Source organism: Triticum aestivum, chromosome 4B (genome assembly GCF_018294505.1).
Source record: "Triticum aestivum cultivar Chinese Spring chromosome 4B, IWGSC CS RefSeq v2.1, whole genome shotgun sequence".
In the NCBI taxonomy this organism is placed as follows: domain Eukaryota; kingdom Viridiplantae; phylum Streptophyta; class Magnoliopsida; order Poales; family Poaceae; genus Triticum; species Triticum aestivum.
In genome coordinates this window covers 183,152,366-183,166,473 of record NC_057804.1, presented here as the reverse complement: position 1 = coordinate 183,166,473, position 14,108 = coordinate 183,152,366, and the positions used below count along the sequence as shown (strand labels likewise).

The 14,108-nt window shown below is 51.6% G+C and overlaps 2 pseudogenes; both read left to right on the top strand.

Moving 5' to 3' along the window:
- The first annotated feature begins 2,058 nt into the window (after positions 1-2,058).
- On the top strand, positions 2,059-4,327 carry LOC123090051 (AP2-like ethylene-responsive transcription factor At1g16060; annotated as a pseudogene).
- Positions 4,328-9,044: 4,717 nt separating this feature from the next.
- LOC123094701 (probable calcium-binding protein CML25/26) lies at positions 9,045-9,814 on the top strand (annotated as a pseudogene).
- Positions 9,815-14,108: the final 4,294 nt, after the last annotated feature.

Here is a 14,108-nt window from a genome sequence, read left to right as displayed (position 1 = left end):
TCGGGCGCCCATCAGCCGCGCCCGGCGTCGGCTCGTCTGGCTTGTACATGTCCTTGGCCTTGGCGAGGGTGCGGCAGACTTCCGCCCACTTCTCACACTTCTCGATCCGGGAGAACCCATGGAGGTACTTGAAATCTTGGTCGGTGTTGCTGTCCTGGCAATACATGGCGAACATCTGCACCATCTGCGCTGAGGAAACAAGTGTCAGTGGCGCACACGACGAAAGAATGAGCGATAAACAGACGTCATACCTGACCCTCGATGTTGGCGCCGCTCTCCGGGCGAGCCGCATCTCCTCGGCGATCCCATGCCATTTGTTGCACACCGTTTGGATGAGAGCCCAATGATTTGCCATGTCCTTCGAGCCGCGCTGCATGTGGATGCCTTTGAAGTAGGGGTCGACCAGCTTACGCTCATTGAACTACGACTTGATGTGCTCCCAATAAATGTCCACGTTCTGGTTCGTGCCGGTGATCGGGTCGAGGCAGACGATCTTCCACGCTTCGGCGAGGCACTCGTCTTCTTTGGACGCCCACTTGATGTGTGGTTCGCTGGTCCTGGCCGCCCGCTTCTTCTTTCTCCCTTTCCTTGCCGGAGCAGGCGCCGGCTCCTCCTCCTCCTCCTCATCGTCCTCCTCCTTCTCTGGCTCCTCCTCGCCGTAGTCGAGCTTGTCGTCCATGTCGCCGTTGAGGTCCATTGTATCTTCTTGGGCAGTGAACCCGGGGGAGGCGGCGGCGGCCGAGCCGGTCGTGATGATGTCGTCCATGTCGGCCTCCGTCGCGTCGGGGTCGCCGAGCTGCGACGAGGAGGCTTGTGAGAAGAGCAGCGCGCCATGGCACAGAGGTGACGTCAGGGAGGATGCGTAGGCCGGCGGTGAGTAGGTGTACGGGGGTACTGGACGCCGGCGAACGCGGGTGAGGGCGTGCGCTGGGCCGGGTGGCCATGTGGAAAGGTGTTGTTGGGGTTCAACCCGTCGTGCGCGTCGCCGTCGGCGTAGCCAGGCGAGGGCGTCAACCCCATGGGTGTGGCGACGGCGAGAAGCCGGCCGGCGACCCGACGCTCTGCTGGCTCCAGGGAGCGTACGGGTCGTGGCCGATGGGCGGATTCATCATCCCCGCGCGAGACGCCTTTGCTTGTTCCGCCGCGCTATCTGCCTGCTCTGCCACGGCCGCAGTCGCGGCCGCTGCCAAGTCCCGGGCCTTCTTGGCGTTGGCCCTGTTCCGCCGGTCGGTGGTGACAGCCTCCCGGCGCTGAACTTCCGCCTTCCAGTCGGTGTTAGACATGCTCGGGGCTTGGACGGCGGCGCCCTCTGCTTCCTCTGCTTCGGCTGGGTGGCGTTGGCATCGGTAGCGGCGCGAGGGGCTACGTACTTCTTCGGCGGCATGGCGGCCGGATGGAGAGGGGAGAGGGAGGAGAATGGCGGGAGAAAGGGGGAATGGCGGAGAAATGGGAAACAGAGGAGGGAAAGCAGGGGGATCGACGGGAAAAGGGCCTTCCCTCGCCGACAGAGCAGACCCACGCACCTTTTCACTTCGGTCGGCGCCCCTAGGCGACCCCTGGGGGCTTGGGTTCGGCTCTGGTTCGCCGGCTGTTTTTCTTGCCCAACCCGGCGATAAACGAGATTTTATGGGCGCGACTGGGCCGATTTTCGAGCGCCGGTGCTAAAAAAAATGCCTTGAGGGGTCGGCGCCCTTTTTCTAATCAAATTCATGAATTTGGTGGCTCTCCTACCAACATTGAAAAAAAAAAAGCCCTCCTAAGATGGCAAGGCACCACGCCGCGCCATGTGTTCAGCGAACCCAGAACCTCCCATATTCGGCGAGTGACACCCGCTGTCTGCTCTTAACCCCGGTTCGTCCTTTTTACCAAAGCAGTGAAAGCACACTGTGGATCTAATCGCGGTTAAACCCGTCGTACTTCCCAAAGAAAATGTGATGCTCCACTACCGCTTGTGTATAAGCGTGCTCGGCGTCTGTTTCCCTTCCCACTAGCCGTAACCTTCCTCGAGGCGCACGGTGGAGCAGTACGACGGAGAAGCGATCAAAATCAAAAGCAAACATGACGAACAAGAAGCCTACTTGGTCCTCCTCGGCGTCCGCCTGCTCCAGGGGCTCCCGCATTGGGCTATCCTGCGCGGTCACGAACCAGAAGAAGAAGAAGAGGGCCAGGAGCGACGCCGTCGTTGTCCCGGCGAGGGGGTCATCCGTCTACAGAGGCGTGAGCAGGTGAGCTTGCCGTTGTTTCTCCACTTATTGGTTTCATCCGGGTTGCGATCTTTGTGTTTGATTTCTGATCGAGATGTGAGCCATTGGTGGTGGTGTAGGCACTGCGCCTCGGGGAAGTACGAGGTGCACCTGTGGGACAGGCATTTCCGGAGCACAGTTCAGAACAGGAGAGGCAGGCAAGGTGAGAGAGACACCCAGGCTTGGCTGGATCAGAGCCTTTCTTTCAGCTTAGTTAGCTACCTCATTTTGCTCTGTTTTGATCGTCACTTCGATTTATTCTTCGCCACTTTGATGTTCTTTTATGTGTTAGCTAAGCTGACGTTCTTGGTCTTTAACTAATTTGTGCTGCAATCTTGTGTTCGTCTTCCTTGGGACACGTGTGGTGAACTGGTGATACGCGTCCATATCTCATCGCTTCAATTACTAGTTTATTTGGGTGAGTCAAGAAAGATCCTTTCGCTTCTTGAAAAGAAACGCTCACATACTTCTCTGATTGACACCAACGTCTACTCCCTCCGTTCCAAATTACTCGTCGTGGTTTTAGTTCACCTCGTGATAGTACTTCACATTTCGAATTTAAAATCCCTCAACACTTAATCTACGAGAGGAAAGTACTTCTCAATTACGCGCATGGTTTAGTTAAGATCACTGCTTACTCTCGTTTCTTGGCAGGAGCTTATGACACCGAAGAGGCTGCAGCTCGCACCTATGATCTCGCGGCGCTCAAGTACTGGGGTGCACAGTGTGGCGGCCTCCTCCTTAACTTCCCAGTAAGTTGTGTCTTGTCATATGTCACAATGTCAGTAGTCAATACGAGTACCTGTACTACTCAGCTGGCAGCTATAATTCTGTTCAACATGAGAGGACTGCCCTGCGATCGTTGCTGCAGGTGGACACGTACAAGGACGAGCTGGAGAGGATGCAACGCGTGACCAGAGAGGAGTACGTGGCCATACTCAGGCGGGACAGCAGTGGCTTCACCAGAGGCGCCTCCAAGTACAGGGGGGTAGCAAAGTAAGTATGCACGCACGCATTCCTCGAGGAGCTATTATCCTCAATCAGATCAACCACATTGACACTGCAATGCCATGCTATGAGTGATCTTGCTGACATGAAGTAACTTATTGGCGCTGCAGGCATCACAAGAAGGGCCGGTGGGAGGCGAGGATAGGCTGCGGTAGCGGCAGCGGCGGCGGCAGCGGCAGCAAGAGATACCTCTACTTGGGGATATTCAGTGTGTTCTCTATCGCTCTGTCCTTGCAAGTTCGCTCTAGCATCACCTTTCTGTGGCTCATCACAAGAAACGGCACTCTCAATCTGCAGTTACCCAGGAAGAGGCGGCCCGGGCCTACGACCTCGCGGCGATACAACTCCGGGGCCTCGCCGCGGTCACCAACTTCGACGTCCATTCCTACTACGTGGACCAGCAGCTGCAGGCGCCCCTCTGCAAGGTCGACTTAGACCCGGAACCGGCAGGGCAACTGCTGCTGCCTAAGGTCGAGCCCAAGGAGGAAGAGCTCGAGCCCGTGCCAGTGCTCCGGGACGACGTGGACGACGTCGACTGCGCCATCGCCGAGGTACTGCAGGCGCTCTGCATGGATCGCGCCGACTTCGAGGCCAGGTACCCGCCCCGCGACGCGCCCGGATGGTGGCCGTCTGACGACGACTTGCGCGAGCTGCCGGCTTACGTGGGCTTCGAGGACGACATCGAGAGCGTGCTCTTCGACGCGCCGTCCGCCGCCTGAGTTTTGGTCTCCTCTCCTGTGCAGCCGCCAGCCCGCCATGCCCAGCTCGGAGGATGGTGATGGACGTGAGCTGTTTTGCGCCGGTGCATTGCATGCGTGTCCGTGTCTCAGCCTCTCAGGCATGTTTGGTAGGTAGTAGGTACAACCGTACACGTACAACCAAACCAAAGATAGTACGCGCGGTAAATAGCTGTGGGCAATGGCGAAGTGTGGTTAATTTTGGGGTGGCAGCGGCGTCATGGCCGGCCGGTAACCGCCTTGTAGAATGTGAAAGTGGGACAACTGGTGAAGGCTCCAGCATTTGGCAGTGAAACTTTGGAAATGGCTAGGGGACAGTAAACTGAATTTAATTTAGAAAATCCGAGTCACTCGAGTTGTTCCTAGCCGTGGATGAAAAAGCAACCGTTAGATCTTCTTCTCTCTGAAAATATTGTTCATGGTCTTTCTCCTCGTGACCTTGATCTGAACCGCCCTCAACCGCCGGCCTAACCGCTTATTTCCACACCTCTAACCCTGGCGACGAACCCTTTTTCTTTACGAACTAGCGTCACCCTCACACCGCTAAGATAAATCCGCTAAGATAAATAATCGGTAGCTTGCCATTTTAAGATAGATAATGGGGTAGTCCTCTCTGGCGAGCTCCTTCCTTTCCTCTTGTTCTTTTCTTAACGCCAAAATCGACTCGCGGTTCTAAGGTCATATGCCACCCTCAGGTAGCCGCTCTTCCTCTTTTTGGGTCGGATCACACTTCTTGGAAATATGCCCCAAAGGCAATAGTTTGTATTTCCATACTCATAATTAAATAGTTTATATTCTATGTAATAACTGCTATGATCCTGAAATACGTGATTCAGTGAAAAACTCATATGCACGTGTAGAATGATAAATGGTTATAGAAAAGATTCCTAGTCTAGCCTCTTGGACTAGCTCAAGTGTTGTTGGTGATCACGTTTTCCGAATCTTAGGATATCGTTTAAGTGCAGGCCAAGAGCACCAATGGTCTAGAGACCCTCAAGGCGCACGACACGCGCACGCTCTAGGATCCGCCTCCGCCATGTTCCATCGTGCCATCTTCAGGATTGATCAACGCATTCATCTTGTCCAGACCAACTGCCGTCGACGTCACCACGACACCAAACAACGCCACCGACTTGTGATCGCCCATCCAGACGCATCTGTCGCCAAAGGCTCCAATGCACCATGGCTCTAAGACCCGTTGTCGTCGACGTAGTAGAAACGATGCCGCTCCACCTCTGGACCCCTTTAGCCTATACTTGCTCTAAGAACGATGCCCCCGAGAGAGTCAGTGGCGCCAGACACCGCCATCGCCTGATCCGGAAAACCGAGATCAGGAGTTTCCCCCGGAGTAGACGCCCCTTCCAGCCGAGGCCATATGATGGTCCAACGTCACCACGCCTCCGAGATCCCATCGGCCGCAACTCCAAAGCAGTGCCTCCAAGGAGGTAAACAATGCCACATGTTGCCACTGTCTTGTCCGGATGGCCAAACCTGAGGTTTCCTACAGAACTCAATGGGCCCACCACCATGACAATGCCCTCCAAGGAGGTTAGCGGTGCCCATAGACGTCACCGCATCATCCGCAACGGCAGTTCCATGCAGAGGATTTCTCCCTAGCGGTACAAACAACCACCAATGCCAAATCAACCGGGCACGTGACCCAGATCTGTCCAACCGAAGCCAACACAAGGTGCCGCCGTTGGTTGGAAGACGATCCAGGCACGCATGCCATGGATCCACCGCCACCACCTGCGGCTCGTCGCCCCTGACCCTCGCTGCAAGAGGCCGTTGTCGGCCGGATCTTGCCGGAGCCATCCCGCCACCACAGCCGCTCCCACACGATCCACTCACCACCACGCCGGCTGAGACAGGCGCTCGACGCCTGCGTCATGCCCAGTCGAGAGGGAGTCGTCCCGCGTTGGCCCCTGCCCTCAAAGGGTTGAGGCTACCCCGCCACCGCCGGCTCCGGTCGAGCTTTGCTCGTCCAGGCCCTGTGGCGGTGGCGAGGGGGGAAGGAGGGCTGACGGCGACATGGGAGGAGACGTAGGTCTGCACTTTGATAGGATCGGGGTGTTTAGAGCTCCTGGATATTCAAATCCGAGTAATGCTAGACCCACTAAAACTTACGTATGTTTTCTACATAAAGGCTGATATTGATGAAATCAATTGGATTATGATTAGTGGTTGGCCCACCTTGGTTGAAATCGGGGGATCTCATCAGCCATAGCCAAACAATCGACCGCAAACGTCGAGGACAGTCAGCTCCGATTTTGCCGATGCGCTTCACTGGAGAAAGTTGCAAGCCTCGCACCAACTTGGTCCAATGCAACCTCCGAAGAGTGCCGTCCAATAAAACCGCCCTCATGGAGTCATCGTTGCCGCATAGACCCCGCCACACGTAGCCCCGAGTTCTCTGCCACAGCGAGAAACAAACATAGGCACACCCATTGGCAAACGAAACCGTCAACATTAGAAGGACAAGCCGCGACCCAGCTCCACACACCACCATCATCATCGCCATACAGTCTCGACGTCAACCACTCGCATCACCTGTTGGGAACCTACCAACCATGATGTCGTGCGCGTCCAGCCCAAAGGAAGCGCGGAGAAGGATCATTGTTCTCCAAAGCAACGCCCCAAAGGGGAAATCGCCGTAGGGCGAGGTCGTTGCCTCACCAAGAGCTATTTTTTTAAAAATAATACAATTATTTTATTAAATTTCAGAAATATTACGGCATAATTATATTTTTCAAAAATAATACTCAGTCGGCCTACTGCTGGCCGATTGGATCCAGTCAGCCTACTGCTAGCCGATTGGACCCCAGTTGGCCCACTGTCGACCGATTGGATCCAGTCGGCTCACTGCTGGCCGATCGGCCCCAGTCGGCCCACTGCTGGCCAATTGGCGCCCAGTCTGCTTCCTCTAGGCTGACAGGTGCATGCATCCATTTATCTTGAATAAGTGTTTGAAAAATGTTGAAGAAGTATTGAAAAAAATGTTGATCATGCATATAAAAATGTTAATCAGGCATTTAAAAAAATTGAACAAATATTTGAAAAATGTTGAAAAAATATTTGTAACTGTTGAATAGGTATTTGAAAAATATTGAAGAAGTATTTTCAAAAATGTTGATCATGTATATAAAAATGTTAATCAAGCATTTGCAAAAAATGTTAAACAAGTATTTGAAAAAATGTTAAACAAGTATTTGAAAAAAATATTGATCATGTATATAAAAATGTTGAACAAGTATTTGTACAAATGTTGATCATGTATATAAAAATATTGGTCAATATAAAAATATTGATCATGTATATTATGCACATGTTAAACATTTTTTCAAATACTTGTTCAATTTTTTGAAATACTTGTTTAACATTTTTTCAAATACGTTTTCAACATTTTTATATACATGATCAACATTTTTACAAATACATGTTCAATATTTCTATATACATGATCAATATTTTTTAAAATATGTGTTCAACATGTTTTCAAATACTTGTTTAACATTTTTTGCAAATGCTTGATTAACATTTTTATACACATGATCAACATTTTTTTAAATACTTCTTTAACATTTTTCAAATACATATTCAACAGTTTTCGAATTTTCTTAATATTTTTTAAATACTTGTTCAACATTTTTTCAAATGCTTGATTAACATTTTTTTATGCATGATCAACATTTTTTTACATACTTCTTCAATATTTTTCAAATATCTATTCAACAGATAAATGAGTGCATGCACCTGTCGGCCTAGAGGAAGTAGACTGGGCGCCAATCGGCCAGCAGTGGGCCGACCGGGGTCCAATCGGCCAGCAGTAGGCCTATTGGGTATTATTTTAAAATATATAATTATGGCGTAATATTTCTGAAATTTAATTAAAAAACTGTATTATTTTAAAAATAATTAGCGACCAAGATGAGCCTAGGCTTTCGCCCGAATAACCAGATCCAGGAATGGAGCATGTCCAAGAAACTCCGTGGCAACATCTTCAAAAAGAGAACTACGCCCGTAGGCGCCGCCACCGCCGGCTGGGGAAAGCCGGGCAAACTTTCGCTCGGAGCAGACTTGGCTAGCACATCCCCACGCTACCGACGACGAAGCGCCGCCGGCCCGCAAGCCCACTGGCCCACACACGTCTTGTGCGATGACGGGGTCACCACCACGCAGGACAATGCCGCGTATGTAAGTCGGTATACGTATATATCCATGTGTGATCGTTGATACGAGAACGAGAGAATCTCACATTCTCACATAAGACGAGGACACAGAAATTTAATACTAGTATGTTTCTTTCGTAAGGACACGGAAATAACACCAAGAAAGAAGAGAAGACTAGTTAGTAGTACTTCTCTCACATCATTTGACCTTGACCTTGTCTTTTCATAACATAGAGACGGAGAAACAAAGTGGGTTTGAACATCGAATTTTATGGGCTGACGAACGATATTGATTAATTTCGTAAAAGCTACTACTAGTAACTGACTAGTGTGGTAGTTTTCTTGCGAGGCAGTTGAGAACCTGATTTTTCTCTCCCTTGCTAGTAATTAATTAAGCTCTAGATAGCTATACCATGTGGCTATGCCATGCCGTGCACACCACACCCAGTGCGTCGGCGCCGCCGATTGCTGTTTCACATCGCGGCGGTGCTGGCCGGCCGTTGACGTCCGCGTTGCCGAGCTTCATTATTCGCCATCTCATATCCATTAATCCAAGTGCTGTCATTAATGCTGGGTTGTTTCGTGTTGTATGGGAGCATTTGACCCTTGCACATAAAACATGATATCATGGTGCTTAATTAATTGACTCAAGGAATAGAGGTCGACGCATGCACCATACTACCTCCATGATCGATGATAAACTTCTGCAAGGGACCTGTACGCGTACAAAACACGGAGGATCCAAATGTGTGTGCTGCACCAAAATGACGCGGAAACTAAGGCGTCGTTGCTGACACATTTCTCCATCGCTGCCAACATGTTGTCTTGTGTTCGCACGCCGCGTATATATACACCCACCACGCGCGCCATATTATCCGTCAACCGTATCAAAGTTTTTGTAACGACACAAATCAAGTTGCTAGCTCCCATTTCAGCTGGTAATACCTGCAAATTTGGTGATAAGGTAGCTAGGTGATGAATAGTCACTCGATCATGGTGGTACCGTCGGTGTTCGCCGCCTTCGACAAGGACGGCGACGGCAAGGTGTCCGTGTCCGAGCTGCGCTGCTGCATGGCGGCGTCCTTGGGCGAGGACATATCCTAGGAGGAGGCGGCTGTGGTCCTCGCGGCGGCGGATGCCGATGGTGACGGGCTGCTAAACCCAGAAGAGTTCTCGAGGCTAGCCGCCGGTGCCCATGAAGAGGACGACGTGAGGCGAAGGTGCCTGAGGGAGGCGTTCGGGATGTACGGGTCGTCATCCACGGAAGACACAACGACGACGATAATTACGCCGGCGAGCCTGAGGCGGACCCTGAGCAGACTGGGGTCGCACGAGCTGGGCGTGGAGGAGTGCAGGGCAATCTGCAGGTTCGACCTCGACGGCGACGGCAAACTCTCGTTCGACGAGTTCCGGGTCATGATGATGGCATGATCATCGACTCTCTTCTAGGCATTTTTCTAGACAGATATAATGTTCACTTAATTCATCCATTGATCACATATGTATGTACAGTCATGCGTTCATTCATTCATTATTTTGCCCGGAGACCGCTAGTAGGACTATGTTATAGTAGTAGCTGCCAGATGAGAAGATGATATATGTGCAATCTCCTTCAAATAGGTTCTAGTCCCGCTTTATAAATAAAACAACTGTCTATACAATCAGCATCCAAACCTCTGATTAAAAATGACGGCCGGGGCAATAGCAAAATCATGCCCAAAAAACATAAGAGGAATAAGAAGAAGAAAACACCTAGTTGTTGCTGTGAAGCGGCCCTACGAAGACGACAGTCGACGCGCTGTATCCAGGAGCACATCCATCATGAGGCCGAGATGATCACGGTTACGCTGCCTCGAGAGCGAGTGGCAGTGCTGCCGAAAAGCAAGGAATTTGAAGGAGTCAGACTCCTGCCTCGGTAGGATCTTCTCAATTACCATCTTATTACGTGTCGTTCATAAAGTCCATGACATCTCCGCATAGATAAGCCACAATAAGTGGCGATGTCTTGTATGGTTTGTGCCCCGATCTGGAGGAACTCCGCGAGGTCCAGGGCCTCCTAATCAGCCCCAGCACCTCACGAACAAACGCCCAGAGGACCCGCACTGCCGTACAGGAGAATAGGATATGTGTCCCGGTCTCCGGTATCACGCGTAAGGGGCACAAGCCATCACCCGGGCCGTGCCGGTTAAGTACCTCGGTCCCCGAAGGGATGCGGTTGCGTAATAGCTGCCACACAAAGATCTTAATCTTCAAGGTCAAAGGGCCTTTCCACAGGGAAGAAAGTCATGGGGTGGCAGATGACTGGAATAAAGCATGGTATGTCGTGCTCACCGAAAACTGCGCCTTCGGAGATAGCCGCCAAGACATGGTGTTCGATAGTCCGGTAACACCAGTGGTAGGTACGCTCGAAACTAGTTCAATCGTCACTCTCTGCCTGCCCAAAAGTACGAAGAAACCGAATATTCCACTGTCCAGAACGGAAGGTCGTGGACACAATTAATAGCGAGTCCGCATAGATCGAGAACAAGTTAGAGAAGCTCACCCTCAGTGGCTCGTTAACCAACCAGGGTTCCAGCAAAAATTGGGTCCCATCCTCATTTCCTGTGGAGGAGGATATCCCTAGATGGATGTCCTCCTTGATCCTTTGGATGGATCGCCAGAACTGTGACCCTCTCGAGCGCACACCATGAGAAGCTCACCCCTAAGGTATTTTTCTTGAATGAGCTGTAACCATAGGCCACCCTCACCGCGTAGTATCCGCCAGACCCAGCACAACATTAGCAGCCTGCCACCACAGTTCTTGGGCATACATATGTCCGCCTACTTGACCATGTGATACTTCCGGCGTCCATTAGCGGCCTGCTAGAAGAACCTAGCGAGCTCCTCATTGAAAGAGCTATGAACGCCCTCTGGCAATATATACAGCTCCATCATATACATGGGAAGGCTCGCTAGGTTAGCACTGATAAGGACCAATTTGCTCCCTTTTGAGGCAAACCGCCTACACCATGGCTCGGCCCAGGATGCTACTAGTCCCACCAGCGGGTCAAAGGCACTCATCAATATCTTCGAGTCGGCCATCGGCATTCCCAAGTATGTTATAAGGAATGAGGTCAATCTGCAGTTTAGATTGTCCATAATCCGTTGTTGTTGCTCCACTGGAAATCCCAAGACGACGACCTCACTCGATCTTATCAAAGTTAATCTTTAGTCCGTACATATCCTCAAAACAGCGGAGTAGAAACTTAAGATTCACAATGTCCAGGTCTGACCCCTCCACCATAATCATGTTGTCGTCATCATATTATAAGTGGGTGACCCCTCCACCAAGGATCAAGTGACCAACTACCCCGGAGAGGTGACCTTCCATCCTAACTTTATCCAGGATGCCCACTAACGCACCCACGACGAGATTGAAGAGAAGTGGGGAAATCGATCCCCTTGCTTCACTCTTGCAGAGGACGTAAAGAATGGTCCCACCTCGTCATTAATATTTATATTATTTTTGCTACATATAATTTATATTGGGTGGGTCTATTATGATAACACCCCTTAAGATTTTATTCTGCACCTCACTTTCTTATTCTGCTAACACCCCACCCCACGTCGTGCCTTCAGAAACAAACCGCACCCACGCATGCGCCGAACCCCCACACTCCCACCTTCTTCCCCGTCGGGACCCCCGCACCTGCCATCTTCCTCGCCGCCCCCATCCCGCCTTCTTCCTCGCCGGTGCCCACGCACCCCCACTTTCTTTCCCGCCGCCCCCACACCACAACCCACCTTCTTTCCTTGCAGGGCTCCCCGCACCCCAAACTTCTTCCCCTCCGGGCTCCTGCACCCCCACACGCCGGCCATCATGGCCTCCACATCCATCGCCGGCCGTCCAAGAGCGATGTGCCGCCAGCCGCCCCTGCCTATCCCAGCGCGAGATCTCCCCCTTCCCTATTCCTCTGCCTCCCGCCAGACCAGCGGCGTCGCGCCTCCTCCCACGCACAGCCAGCACCGCCGGATCCGGCCGCCGCGAGGCACCTGCGCCGCACTCCCCGAGAAGCGCGAGATCTCCCCCTTCCCTATTCCTCTGCCTCCCGCCAGACCAGCGCCGTCGCGCCCCCTCCCACGCACGGCCAGCACTGACAGATCCGGCCACCGCGAGGCACCTGCGCCGCACTCCCCCGAGAACCTCCTTCCATCGACTCACCAAGTCCCTTCCCCCCCCCCCCCGCTCAGGTCCGGCACATCAGCCAAGCATAAGGCCGGATCCACCTCCACCACGCGCTTGCCCCGACCGGATCGGGCCGGACTCCCCCATGCTAGCCTCATCCTGGGCTTCCCCTCGCCGGAGATCCTCAGGCCTCCTTTGCGTGCGCCCACACGCCGTCACGCCATGTCAGAGCACCTGTGCCTGCGGAGTGGCGGAGGCATGTGCCTGCAATGACGAGGGAAGGAGAAGGCCAGGAGAGTCCCCTCGCTCGAGGCCGCAGGGGCATTGCTGTTCAGTTTTTTGTTCTTGTTTTTGCTATTGAAAATCTTCAGTGCGCGGCGAGGGATGGCTCCGGGGCTCCTCCGGCGTCCTCCGGTGCCTGATTTCCTCCACTTCCTCTGTTGTGCAAGTCCGACAGCACTCCCAGCGTTGATGCAGCTCACTTCATCCCGTATCGGGTGGTTTTTTGTTCAAACTGCAGCTCACTTCGTCACAGCGTCTGGCAACAGCGTGAGGGTGCGGGCGCCCCTTCCCTGCAGTTTGGCGATTCCACCTCCACAAATGAGGTCGTCAAAAGTTGAAGAGCGGCCAGTGTGGTGCCCCTTTCCAGTTTCCAGTGATCACATCATGCAGTGCTGTCGAGTGTGGCGAGCGGTGCAGCTAGACCTAGTGCTTGTTCGCGCGCGGAGGTAGACAAGTGCACTGCAGTAGGGTGGCCGGCGACATACTTATCTTTTTTAGTAGTTAACTTTTGCATTATGTTCTAATTTCACCATGTTTGTGGTTCCTTTGTGGCATCCTGCAGTACAGATTGCAGGTGCATGCAGTTTTTTAAATGCAGAGATAAAAATGATGGTTAGAGCATCGTTATAATAAAAAGAACATTAATGTAGTTAAATTAATGAAGTTCACTTGCTCAGTCCCCGCGGTCCGTTCGCTCGGTCTACGCACGTAAAAAAATATTGAGTTTGGAAAAAACTCATGCGGTCTGTTTACGGTAGTCTTGAGGTTCACGTTTCATAATATTGCGGTTCACCAACGCTCGACATAAAGTGCACTCCATCTTGTTTGGAAAAATTTACGTCCCACAAAACAAATCATGCAGTCCTGTTAGCCCGTCTGATGCAGTGCGGTTTTCAGTCTAAAAGCAGTGCGGTTTTCTTTCTCGTCTTCAAAAATTTACGTCCCACCAAAAGGAAACCATGCAGTTCTCTTTCCCGTCTAATGCAGTGCGGCATTTCCTCAGATGCAGTGCGGCATTTCCTCAGATGCAGTGCGGTTTTCAGTCGGATGAAGTACGCACGTCGATTTGGGTGTCGCGAAAAACAGAGTGCCCGCATTTTGGTAATTTGAAAACTGCTCTTAAACCGTAATGAATTACAGAGAGTGTTTTACATGAAAAAGTTGCGTCTCGTCGATATCTTTCCAACGGTGTATGATTTGAATTATTCCGACCAGCCGTTCGTAAAAATTTCGTGAAAAAACAGCCGCTGTCTCTCGAAGTTAGCCGCACGATTTTCAAAATTAACTAAAAATTGTAAGGAATCTCAAAATCATTTCAATGTATGAAAGTTGCGCCTTGTCCGTAGCTTTCCAACGGCGTATCATATGTCTCGTTTCGACAAACGGTTAGAAAACTGGAGCAAAAACAGTACCGAAAATTTTAAAAAATTTGAAAAACAGAGATCCGCGATTTAGTAAATTTGAAACTGCTCTTAAACCGTAACGAATTAGAGAAAGATTTATA